General features: G+C 40.4%; 1 protein-coding gene across 1 annotated transcript in view; it reads right to left on the bottom strand.

Moving 5' to 3' along the window:
* The window catches only part of SYTL4 (synaptotagmin like 4), a 99937-nt gene extending 90607 nt beyond the window's left edge, over window positions 1-9330 (bottom strand). Inside the window, exon 1 of the mRNA XM_016194511.2 lies at window positions 9209-9330. The gene's annotated coding sequence lies outside the window, so the exon portion shown is untranslated. The remainder of the gene's footprint in view (window positions 1-9208) is intronic.
* Window positions 9331-13993: the final 4663 nt, after the last annotated feature.

Raw genomic sequence — 13993 nt, 5'->3', positions numbered from 1 at the left:
TGTCTGGGTATTCACAGGAATATGCACCCCTGTGTCTATTACAGTGTTATGTACAAAAGCCAAAAACTAGAAACAACTATTAGCTGATGAAACAACATATTTACAAAGGAATACTATTAAGCTGCAAAAATGAAAATGTTCAACAGTAACAAACTTATAAATCAATAATAACAAAATTAACCTCGATTCTGTGAAACTATGGTTACTGGGGGGGGAAAGAGGGCTGGTACATTTCAATTTTTTATATTACACATGAGTGAAATCATCCTGCAGTTGTCCTTCAGTTCCTTACTAACTTCACAAAACATAATCACTGCCAATTCCATCCATTTAGTACCAAAGGAAACATTGTAATTTTTCTTAAACTTCTGATTAGTACTTCACTGAATTTATGTCCCATGACTTCTTTATCAGTTAAGGGCTCCCCCCAACTCATAGGATTAAAATATAGGGTATCCCTCAAATATTTTAAACTTTTAATCAAGAAAATGAAAAGTCATGAACCAGAGTAACACATGAGTCATTTGGGCAAAGATGGCTGACCCCATATGGAAACTGATGCTCATTTTATCTACATTTAAGTCCCCACCTTCACTTCCTTTCTATATCTGTTACAACTTCCAGGTGTCCTTCCTTTTTCCCCTTCTCTGTCAGATAAGGGAAACAGTACCTGAATTCCTCAGGTGTTGTTCAGTTTCTCTTCACAAAAGTTGCAAGCCTCGGTGAAACTGGAGTTCAGATCCCTCTGGTCATCTTTCCCTAACATTTCTCCCTCTGGGAGTATGGAGCAAGTAGTTCTGGCTTCTGTACTTGCTTCTCCAATGGACACAGATGTTGACTGGTTAATCCATACCCCTAACCTGTCTCTCTTTCCCTAGTGGAGTAGGGCTTTGGAAAGGTGATACACAATTGTTTAAAGATATATATGAGAGAGAGAGAGATACTGAAAGAAAGACTAGAGCATCACTCTGACATATCTGACATATGCAATGATGGCGACCTACTGGTGTACTCATGCTTGAGAATCCAATGTTCTAATCATTGCACACCTCCTGGGCCACTACCACTAACATTTTGCTAGTTGGTCTAACAATTCCTCTCCTAGCTATATACCCAAAGAACACAAAAACACTAATCAGAATAGGTATGTACACACCTATGTTCACTGCAGCACTATTCACAATAGCCAAAATTTTAAAACAACCCAAGTTCCCAACAAGTGAGGCTTATAAAACAGCATTTCTTCAACTAAAACTACAACTAAAAATAACTAAGTTCAAGTTAGGTTTAGAAAGTCACACATATGAAACCACAATTTCAGCTATTTGCCAGAACTATTATTTCCTGCTTTCTTATTTTTTTGTCATGGCTATTCTGAAAAATTCTTCAAACTGGACTGTCCATACTATGTTTCCACACCTGACTCATGACTATAGCCAGAGTGAATGGGTTCAGTGACTGGGGACAGAAACAAATTCAAGTTATCTAAGCCTTTCTTGGTTCACTGTGATATGGCAACTTAGATGATATGCCTCTAGAGAGTTCCCCTTTTGATCTTTCTCCAGTGTTATCCCAAACCCTTGCCATTCTGGTCAGATGAAACTTCTCTTAAAATCTTGGCCTTGTACAGCTTCTTCCATATCAACAACTTCACTAGTCCTGTCCTCTTTCAATGGAAGAGCTACTTACCCATTTCTAAGGCTAATCTTTATGCCCCTTTCATTCAGTCTTTATGCCCCTTCTCTCTTGCTTCCTTAGCAACCTTACATCATCAAGCTTCATAACATTTACACATAACTAGATTATTCTCCCTCCTATATTTAATGCAAAGCAAAATTAACAAATGTTGATTTTCCTTTGTGTTCTACTATCTGTTAAAAACACACTCTTCAAAGTGTGTACCATATTCTTTCTCTATTCTTCTCAGTCCTTACTCCCCAACAATCTGCCTTCACTCACTGCTACACTGATGTCATCGCTGACTGCCTAATTGCCAAATCTAATAAACATGTTTTTTAATGTTTTATGGTGTATTTTATCTAATTACATGAAGGTTGAAGATCATGAATAAAGTTATGACATATGACAGACAGAGAGAGAAAGCATGTAGTATATAACAGGTAATATACAATTATCCCTAATAAATACACTTTTCATACAAGCAAAGCAAGTATATAACCTAGCAGAAAAATGCATAATGGATATAAAGGAACAAGTCTCAAATTTAGTCAGGTTCAGCATTGATAAAAATTCAAGTTAAATCATCTAGATTCAATTTATTTTTACCTATCAGATTCATAAAAAAATGTTGAAAAAAATAATTCATCCTCATTGAGGGCATGGGGAAGAGAACTCAGCTGTGATAGTGTAAACTCTTAAGTGTCACTATGGTGGTGCCTATTCACATTTATCAGTGTATAAGCTTTGATTCATTATGAATTGTGCTGCTATGAACATAGGAGTACACACCTCTCTGACCCATCTTGGACAGAGCTAGAAGGAATTATGTTAAGTGAACTAAGTCAGAAAGATAAAGATGAGTATGGGATGATCCCACTCATCAACAGAAGCTGACTAAGAAGATCTGAAAGGGAAACTAAAAGCAGGACCTGATCAAATTGTAAGTAGGGCACCAAAGTAAAAACCCAGTGGTGAGGGGTAGACATGTAGCTTCCTGGGCCAGTGGGGGGTGGGAGTGGGCGGGAGGGATGGGTCACAGTCCTTTGGTGGTGGGAATGGTGTTTATGTACACTCCTAGCAAAATGTAGACATATAAATCAGTAGTTAATTAATATGAGAGGGGGAAATCAATTGTATGTCTCAAAGTTTCTCAAAAGACAAACTGAATCTTTTTAATATATAGGCTATGTATTTGATATGCGGACTCTCTCAAAAGCCTAGACCAAGTAGATTAGAAGCATCCAATAGCACAGCTATATACAAGATACTAGATACTGTACAGGAAACCATAACAAAGGGACTTTTCAAAGTTAACCCAATTAACAAATAATGTGATGATAATATTAACTATCGATTGTCTTTTTGAACCCTAAGACAGCAGGAACCTCACATCTTCACTATAGAGCCCCTACTTCCCCCAGTCCTGGAACCCTTGGATAGGGCCCACTTTCCCGTATGCATCTCCCAATCCAAACCAAATAATATTGCATCTGCCGATCACAACCTAACCAATGCAACGATTGCCACCTCAACATGCTTCACCTCAGACTGTATCCAGAGACTTCACGTGTGGAATGACAGCCCTTCAACTTCATTACTCGGGTGAGACCTTTCCTTTTATAGTACACTCTAATTTCATCTCAGGTAGTTCACTTTCTAACAAAGTCCCATAATCTAGATATACACCAGTTTCTGTGAGACAGAGCTTATGTGCACATGTATCCATAAACTACTGCAAAATATATATCTGAAAGCAGAAGTACACTAGAGTTTGCAGTTCCAGATGCCACCAGGATGCTGGCTAGGCTTCCCTGGATTGAAGACCCCACCAATGTGTCCTGGAGCTCAGCTTCCCCAGAGACACACCTTACTAGGGAAAGAGAGAGGCAGACTGGGAGTATGGACCGACCAGTCAATGCCCATGTTCAGCGGGGAAGCAATTACAGAAGCCAGACCTTCTACCTTCTGCAACCCTCAACGACCCTGGGTCCATGCTCCCAGAGGGCTAGAGAATGGGAAAGCTACCATGGGAGGGGGTGGGTTATGGGGATTGGGTGGTGGGAATTGTGTGGAGTTGTACCCCTCCTACCTTATGTTTTTGTTCACTAATCCTTTCTTAAATAAAAAATTTTTTAAAAAAATAAAAAAATAAGCTTTGATTCATTAAGCCTACTTAAATTTAATACTAACTTCTTTTGTATTAAACAATGGTTTCCACACACTGCATAATTCTCTTAGTATAAAACTAGTCAGGTACTATAGAAAATAACATTGACCAATGACTTTTTCATAAAATTCATGATCCAATATCCATTTCATAACTAAAACTTGATGTCAGAAGCTTAATTATTGTATCTTTTCTTTTCTCACTTCCCTCCTCCATAGTAAGTTTCTCCAGTGTCTTTACTCAGTTACTCACAAAGTGACTGGAAGACTCAGCACAGCTAACAATCCACATATCCCTCCTCTCAATGTGGGCCTTTTTTCTACACACATAAAGTAAAACATCTTCACATTTCCCCTTTAAATTTTACAAGTTTTCCAACCATAGACTCATACCTAAAAAGAAAGAAAGAAGGAAGTACTTCTAATTAGGTCAAAGTTACCATCAGGAATGCACTCATAAAGCAAAACAAAAACAAAAAGCAGCAGAAGAAAAACTACAAGAACTGGGTCTGTAGGGTGACAAACTGGAGACAACTAGTTCCATCCAGGTCCAGGTGATCAGAAAGAGAGTCAATTCCTAGAACAGTAATATCTTTCTTTCTTTTCTTTCTACCTTTCTTTGTCTTCTTTTCTCACTTTTCCCCCCTTTTTTTCTTTAGTACTAAAAGAAGTAATATTTTTAATTTATATAACAAAAAATACTAAGTGCCTACAAGGGGTCAGTCTCTGTTAATGATTGAGTTCACTGGTGAAGAAAACAGAAATCCCTGCCCACATGAAATTTACATTGGGCGAAGGGTAAAAGAGACAGACAGGCAACGAGAAACAAAAGTGAATAATCTATACAACACATTAGATAGATTACATTATACACATATTAGAATATATATTATATATCAGATACATATATACATTGGAGTATAGAAAAGAATATACTGAATGTTCAAGGAAGGGACTGCAAGTTTAAAATGGGTGGTTGGTTTCCTTCAGGACAAAATTGAAAGAATTGGAGGGGATTGTTCTTAGTGAAAAAAAGGTGAAAGACAACTACTGTATAGTTTCTCCCATCTGTGAAAATGTAGATACTTTTTCTGCAATATTTAAATTTTATTAGTGAATTACAACATTATAAAATAATAAGATTATAGCCCCACACCACTTCCTCCACCAAAGTTCTGTGCCCTACCACAGATTAACTGCCATACTTCTCCCAAGGTCTTAGAGATGGGTTTATTACTTTTTTTCTGCAAGTTTATGTGTTTAAATTCTCTATGAAATATAATTACATCACATTAATGTGCCAAAAATACAACCAAGCTGTTTTTTATAAATGCCATTGTGTTTACGGTACATGGAGTATGAAGTTATACCCCTATATTTTTATAATCTTGTAAACAAATCTTGTAAGCAAATCACTAATAAAATGATATCAACAAAATGGGTGGCCAGGGAAGGCATTTCAGAGAAGGTAATATTTAAATACAAATTCATAGCTATCAAAATTTCACCTCCTGTACCTTAATTCTCTCATCTCCAGGCCTCAGACCTTGAAAGCATGGTATTCCTAGTCCCTAGCACAAATACTTGTTAATCTCTTGTATTTAGGACAAAGGAACACCAAGATCCCTACCTTCCAAGTGGAAAAGCAATCAAAAGAGGTGTTAAGGTTTTTCTTAAAATAAAATAAAGTGATTTAGGATACAGAATAAGGGTAGATTTGCTTGGCATAAGAAACTGAATTTAGTAAAGCTATCTCAAAGGAGTTAACTTTAGAGCTAAATCTTGAAAGGAAAACAGGAATCAAAGATAGGAAAGTTGATGTGGGTGGCAAATTAGCTTTTCAGGAAAAAAAAAAGCAAAACAGAAATAGGCATACTAGTTATCTTAAATGGAGAGCCCAAATCTTCATTTGCAATAGTCCAGCATTTAGTTTCATGATTAGTCACCAATTTGTTTGGCTTTATATGTTAACTCTTTTTTCAGTCACCAGGTTCCAGATGCTAGCATGATGCCAACCTTATTTCCCTGGGCAGATGACCCTACCAATGTGTCCTGGAACCCTGATTCCCCAGAGCCCTGCCCCACTAGGGAAAGAGAAAGACAGGCTGGGAGTATGGATCAACCTGCCAATGCCCAGGTTCAGCAGGGAAGCAATTACAGAAGCCAGACCTCCCACCCTCTGCACCCCATAATGATCCTGGGTCCATACTCCCAGAGGGTTAAAGAATAGGAAAGCTATTAAGGGAGGGGATGGGATATGGAGTTCTGGTGGTGGGAACTGTGTAGAGTTGTACCCCTCTTAACCTATAGATTTGTCAGTGTTTCCTTTTTATAAAAAATAAAAAAGCAGAGGGTAGACAGCATAATGGTTATGCAAACAGACTCTCATGCCTGAGGCTCCAAAGTCCCAGGTTCAATCCCCTGCACCACCAACAAGCCAGAGCTGAACAGTGCTCTGGTTAAAAAAAGAAGAAGAATAGGAAAGCTACCAGGGGAGGGGATGGGATGTGGAGTTCTGGTGATGGGAATTATGTGGAGTTATATTCCTCTTATCCTATGGTTTTGTCAGTGTTTCCTTTTTACAAATAAAAATTTTTTAAAAAGCCAGGAGAAAGGGGGAAAAAAGGAAAAAAGATACATAGATGTAACCAGGGAGAACATTTTCTCTGGACTGTCACTGTCTAAGGTACTCCATTCATCCCAGGTAAAACAAGCATACACTCGCCTTCATGCTCTCTGACCTGTCTGCTGAGAAATCCTTACCATTTACCCATACTCGCACCCCCAACCCCTAGCAGAGAAGAAAAAAGTTGGGTCTTATTAATACACCCCTAAAATTCAGGATCACCCTCTCCAACATTCAGGACAATTACAACTGAGTTAAGACGCTTGGAGGATCTATTTAACCTAATATTCTTGGGGGAGGTACTTAAAGTAACAAAATGGTCACAGGCCTCATGTTAGAAACAAAGTGGGTAAGATATCCCTTATTTAGGTAAGTGGCCCAAAGTCTTCACAGTGCATCTGTGATGGAGTGAAAGATCAAAATTTATGCCTCACAAGCTTGAAAAGCAAAAATTCATCCCTCAATCCTCGCCCAGCAGTTACTTAGTATTCTTAACATCTAGGACAACAGAGGTGGTATCACAGGAAAGAGGAACAAAAGGTCTGCAATCAGAGGGTCTAGCTCTGATCCTAACTAGCTAGATGATTGGGGCAAGGCACATGCCTCCTATTCATTAAAATCTGGTCACAATTATAATGCCAACAGTATATAGTTATAGTAAGAATTATATATGCTAATAACTTATTACAGTGCCTTGCTCAGTGGCTTCTGATAACCTTGCTAATAACAACCTTTAGCAGCAAAATCTCAGAGTGCATGGACCAGAACACTACATACACTAAGATGCCCACTATCCCAGCACAGGCACCTCCAAGCTCCATTTCATTGCTATAACAGAGTGAGACACCTGAAATTAAGTTACCAGAAATGTCCATTCCCTGTCAGAAAAGTCTCACAAGCCAAACTGGTGATCTTTTTCTACTACAATGTCTAACAGATGCTAAATAAACATAAATAAAACTGCAAGAAAAAATTAATCAGGGTCTCAGCTCTTTGCATTAAACATTATTCTTTCCACAGGCCAGCAGGGTAAACACATTCTGTTATTAATAACCTAATATTTGTAGATTTATGAAGGGTGAGGTGAAAATGAAAAAAGTAGAAAAGAAACAGGTTAGAGGATTGGGCAGTAGAGCCGTGGGTTAAGCACATTTGGCGTGAAGTGCAAGGACCAGCATCAGGGTTCCAGCCCCCAGCTATCTTTCTCTCCCCCTCTCTGTTTTCTCCTCCTCTCTCGATTTCTCTCTGTCCTATCCAACAAGGACATCAATAACAACAACAATAACCACAACAACTGGATCCGGGCAGTGGCGCAGCGGGCTAAGCACACATGGCACAAAGCGCTCAGTCCAGCATCAGGATCTTGGTTTGAGCCCCAGGCTCCCCACCTGCAGTGGGTTCACTTCACAGGCGGTGAAAGCAGGTCTGCAGGTGTCTATCTTTCTCTCTCCATCTCTGTCTTCCTCTCCTCTCTCAATTTCTCTCTGTGTTATCCAACAACAGTGATGATAAACAAGGGCAACAAAAGAGAAAAATAAAATAAATAAATAACCACAACAACGATAAAAAGGGGGGAGCAACCAAAGGGAAAAAGGTAGTCTCCAGGAGCAGTGGACTCTTAGTGCAGGCACTGAGCCCCAGAAATAACCCTGGTGGCAAAAAAAAAAATTAAAGAAAGAAACAGGTAAAAATGGGAGATTCAAGTGTTATACTGGTGACTAATTTCTGTCACAGATATAAAATGTCTAAGATCACGTCTAGCAAGAGCAGTATTCTGTAATGCTAGGTCCTCTGGTCCTGAAGAAGCAGGGATAAGTTGGTTAATGACAAATAGATCATGTATCCAAGCTACCAGAATTCAAACCAAATGATTTTACCACCAAAATCCCAACTCAGTTTAACTTTAAGAGCTAGAAGAACTGCTTTTCAGCCACTTTACAACCCACCACAAAAGAAAGAAACATTCCCTTCTAATAAGGGCTCTAGGGAGTCCCCTATGGGAGTACATGCTGGCAACTTGTTTGAAGAGTGACAAGATTTGACTCCAGAGCACATAGCCACTTGGGTCCCCAGTCTCACCTGAAAGGGGAACCCACTGAGGCAGGACTCTGTGGTCAACCAATCTCTGGTCTTTCTGTAACTACGTCTAGCCAAGGCCTGAACAGTTGACACCACTGCTAGGTCGGAAGTCCTGAAGCAGTTAGGGTCTTAGATCCCGCGAGCCAACAGAGCAATCACAAGAGATGACTCAAGCCTAGGTGGACTAAGGCGCAGTTCCCGCTAAGAGTTCAGTCCCACCCCGGCCCCAGGCCCAGTTCACCCCGAAAGGAGACAAGCCACAGCTGCTGAAGAAAAGTCTGACCCATCAGCTGGAGCTGAGACCTGGAGGGGACAGAGCCCAAAGTGAAACAGCCCTTGTAATCAAGTCCGGAGAAAGGGCCACTGGAACTAAGCAAAGTGGCAGGAGGGAGTGCCCCAAGTAGACAGCAGTCAAAATTGGCGGATGCGGGGGGGGGGGGGGGGGGGGCGGTGCTGAAGGGGGGAGGGGTGCCTTCCCAGGCAAGTGCACAGGAGAGAGGACACTGGTTTTCTGCCAGCTAGCGAGGACACACTTGGGTAAGTGGGGGTAAGTAAGAGTGTAGGTCCTTGAGATGGGGGATGGGGGCACTTAGGGGTTGGGGATTCAGGTGGAGCCCAAGAAAGAGGACGAAGAGGCGCCACTAGCGGGGGACCTACCGGTCACTGCAACAGGTGCAGCGAGAGGGCGCAAAGTCTCACTGCGGGATTCAGGGCAGGGTCTCCAAATCCGGGAAGATTGCAACCTCTCTCTGGCCGCTCCGCGGTCCCTTCTCACCTACTCGGAGGCGGAAAAAGCTGCAACTTTCCCTGGAGCAGGGAGGAGCTGGACTCTTAAAGGGGCCGCATGCAGCTCAGGAATCCTTAGTGGGGAACCGCGCCTTCCACAAGGGAGCTCTGGGAGCTAAACGAAAACTTTTAGTTATTGAAGGAATGCCCTTGAAGATTAGGAAAGGAAATTTGAAGACTGAGGGTAGAGGACTAAGACTAGACCTACCATGGTGAAACTTGCGGTGTACAGCAGCACCAAAGTAGGTGGAGGTAGACACAAAAGGGGAAATCAGTGTGTGATGGTGAAGGAAGACTTCAATTGGTGATGAAGTGGTGTGCATTAACCCATCATGGGGAAATTAATAAGAAAATTGTAATTTATGACAACTGTCTTGTAAATTGTAATTCCCCTGGGAGGGGGAGGGCAGTGCTTGATTATGCCTAACCTCCCACTTTTATCTTGGGCTGCTTTCTCAGATGGTAAATTGCCTGTTTTTTCCATTCAAATGAGTCAAAAGCTAAACAGGTGTGCTGAGCATCTAAGAAAAGGTGGACTCTAGACTATATAATTTGAGAAGATAAACTATTATATCATTCTGATCCTTATACTTTTGACCCTTGATGACAAAACTGCCTAAGTCTTCCTGTTTCAACTGAGGTAGATCATTCAGTAGCCGTCTTTCATCCCATTACTTAAGTTCATTTCCAAGACATTGTGAGAACTACAGTAGTTATCTTTCTTGGGGGGGTGAGGGGGGGGTAAAAGCACATTGGTGGGGGCTGGGTGGTGGCACACTTGGTTGAGTTACAGTATTATAGTGCTCGAGGACCCAGGTTCAAGCCCCCAGTCCTTGCCTACAGGGGGAAAGCTTCTCGAGTGAAGCAGGGCTGCAGGTGTCTCTCTGTCTCTCGTTTCCGTCTCGATTTCTGGCTGTATCTATCTAATAAATAAATAAAGATAATAAAAGAAAAAAATTAAAGATTTCCCTTTCTTTTTTTCAAATATTTATTTATTTATTCCCTTTTGTTGCCCTTGTTGGTTCATTGTTGTAGTTATTATTGATGTTGTTGGATAGGACAGAGAGAAATCAGAGAAATCGAGAGAGGAAGGGAAGACAGAGGGGGGGAGAGAAAGATAGATACCTGCAGACCTGCTTCACCACCTGTGAAGCGACTCCCCTGCAGGTGGGGAGCCGGGGCTCGAACCAGGATTCTTAGGCTAGTCCTTGGGCTTTGCGCTACATGGGCTTAACCCGCTACACTACCGCCCGACTTCCCCAAAAAATTTTAAGCACGTTGGTGGTGTATACAGTATGAGAATATATCCCTGTAATCTTAGAATATTGTGAACCATTATTAAACCATTAATAAAATAACTTAAGTGGATATAATAATTTATAATAATAATTTAAGCAGATATGATAATTACATAATTTAATATTTCTAAAACAAAAGTTTTGAGAAAAAGGGCTGAACTCAAATGCACATGGAGACAGCTGTTTAAAAAGCATTCTAGGATGGGGGAGATAGCATAATAGTTATGCAAAATATTTCCATGCCTGAGGTTCCAAGGTCCCAGGGTCCCAGGTTTAATCCTCTGCACCACCATAACTCAGAGTTCAGCAATGCTTTGGTAAAACACATACACACACACACACACACACACACACACACACACACACACACACACTACTCATTATTAATCAGTGGAGATGAAGAATAAGTTTGAACAAGATTGAAATTATTTAGCAAAGGTTTTCATTTGCTTTTATAACATATAAGGGTGAAAACTGGCCACCTAACAAGTTTATCATAATTGTTGGCAGGTGTGTATGATGCTTAAAACCCCTTTTAGATGCATTGAGCAACAGTTATCAGTAGACTTTAAAATGTTTACATCTACTTGGTAATTATAGATTCCTCTTTCCACTGTTCTCTCCCCTCTTCTAACCAGTCATTACACAAACTGAAGTACCTTTCATTTGTCATTAGCAATAAAATATGTTCAAGCCTCTGCCATCTACAAAAAGAAAATGATGAATGGAAGGAAGGAAGGAAGGAAGGAAGGAAGGAAGGAAGGGAGGGAGGAAGGAAGAAAGGAAGGAGAGAAAGAAAGAAAGAAAGAAAGAAAGAAAGAAAGAAAGAAAGAAAGAAAGAAAGAAAAAAGAAGGAAAGGAAGAAAGAAAGAAAGAAAGAGGGGCAGGGGAGACAGCATAATGGTTATGCAAACAGAATCTCATGCCTGAGGCTCCTAAGTCCCAGGTTCAATCCCCTGCACCACAATAAGCCTGAGCTGAGCAGTGCTCTGGTGTTTCTCTCTTTCTATTTCTCTCTGCATCTCTCTCAAAAATAAAATTAATAAAAAAAATTTTAAAAAAAGAAAGAAAGAAAGGTGGCTTCCCTAAAAACTATGTACACCTCCAACATCTTTTTGTGGACAAATTTAAAGGTACTTTTTGCACTCCATGACTTTATTTCTTTTTTAATCTTTTTAGTGACTTAATATTGATTTACAGAATTATAAGATAACAGGGGTATAATTCTGTACCATTCCCACCACGAGTTCTGTGTCTCATTCCTTCCATTGGAAGCCACAGTAGTTCTCCCAAGATTGCAAATATAGGTTGGCTATTATTTCTAAAATTATCTATCTGTATCTATATATATTTGCCCATTTTTTCTATGGTCCTGCCCTCTCTTCTCTTCCAAGTTACACCCACACCTATTACTACTTCCAAATGTCCTCCCTTTTCTCCTCTTCTCTATAGCTCCTGATGGACTTGGAATTCAGAGCTCTCTGGTCATCTTCCCCTATCGTTTCTCCCCCTCTGGGAGTCTGGACCAAAATCATTTTTGGGGTACAGAAGGTTGGAGCTCTGACTTCTGTAATTACTTCTCTGCTGGACATGAACATTGGCAGGTTGATGCATACCTCAGCCTGTTTCTGTCTTTCCCTAGTGGGGTAGGGCTCTGGAGAGGTGAAGTTCCAGGACACATTGGTGAGGTCATCTGCCCAGGGAAGTCAGGATGGAATCATGATAGCGTCTGGAAGGCACATGCCCTTATTTCTCTCTCAGCAAATTGGCTTCCTTCCTGAACATTCCACTGGAACTGTGCTTAACAAGATACCCAACCAATGACCTTCGTGTCAATAAAGAAATAAATAAATGGGGCATTTTCAGTCCTTATCTTGCTTAACCTCTCCCCTATATTTAACTTGTAACCATTTCCTCCTCCTGGAAACTTTTTCTGTACCATCTTTTGCTTTTCCTCTACCCCCATTGCCTTCTCCTGAGTCTCCTTTGTAGGTTCCTTTTTTACATTTTGACCTCTGAAAAGAAAAAAAAAATTCTCAGGGCTAGACTACAAGTATTTATTCTCTACATGACTCCATTTGCTCACTGGTTTTAATACGTATCTATATGGCAAGAAGTGTAATTTTCTAGTTCTTTCAGGACCTCTTATCTCTGCTTTCTGACATCTTCACTTGGATATTTTGCAGGTATTTCAGAACTAAACTCATCAGTCTGTTCCTCCTCCAATGTTTCATATACAATAAATCACATGCCACTCAAAGCACGAGTATGTGTCAATTTGACACAACAGTATGCCCTCACTAGGATTTTTCTTTTTCTTTTTTGTCTTTCTTTTTTTTCCCAACAAGGTTTGCACTGGGGCTTGGTGCCAACACTACCAATCCACTGCTCCCAGTGACCATTCTTTCTTCTCTCTTCCTCTTCCTCCTCCTCCTCCTCCTCCTTCTTCTTCTTTATTCTCCTTCTCCTCCTTCTTTCTTCTCCTTTTCCTTCTCCTCCTTCTCCTCCTCTGCTTCTTCTTTTTTCTTTTTTCATAGGACAGAGAGAAATTGAGAAGAGAGGGGGAAGATAACTTCAGCTGCATCCCTGCTGCAAGTGGGAAGTGGGGGCTGGACCTGGGTCCTTGAGCATGGTAATATGTGTGCTTAACGAGGTGCACCACTGCCTGGCTTCAGCCCTCACTAGTATTTCTATATTGAATGAATGTGTGCAAAGGAAATAGAAATATACACAAACATTTTTCACTGTGATGTCAATACCAAAATTACATAGAATAATAAAATATTTGAAAAAAGGAATGATTCAATGGCTATGAAAATGATATTCTAGTACGGTAATGAAATAGTCAAACTAATAATTACATATAATGACATGAATGTGCTTTACTATAACATTTATTTCAAGTAGGATATATTTAATATTAAAATATTATCACAACAATTAATGGGAATATGCATAAAAAGACTAGAAAGAAATACACAGGCCAGCAAGATAATTCACTTGGATACTGAGCTTGCTTCCTCATGGGCATAACTCAAGTTAGAGCCTTGTCCCCACCATACTGAGGGAAGCTTTGGTGCTGTGAAGTGTTCCTCTCTGTCCATCTCTGTTTCTGTCTTTCTATCTGAAAAAGTTAACCTGTAGTGATGAAGCTTCAGTGATAACCAAAAAAGAAAGACACACACAGAAAGAAAAAGGAACAAAATATTAACAGTGGGAATCGGGCAGTAGCGCAGCAGGTTATTCGCACTTGGAACAAAGCTCAAGGACTGGCATAAGGATCCCGGTTCGAGCCCCTGGCTCCCCACCTGCAGGGGAGTCACTTCACAGGTGAAGCAGGTCTGCAGGTATTTGTCTT

The sequence above is a fragment of the Erinaceus europaeus genome, chromosome X (genome assembly GCF_950295315.1).
Source record: "Erinaceus europaeus chromosome X, mEriEur2.1, whole genome shotgun sequence".
Lineage (NCBI taxonomy): Eukaryota > Metazoa > Chordata > Mammalia > Eulipotyphla > Erinaceidae > Erinaceus > Erinaceus europaeus.
This window is presented reverse-complemented; position numbering and strand designations above follow the sequence as displayed.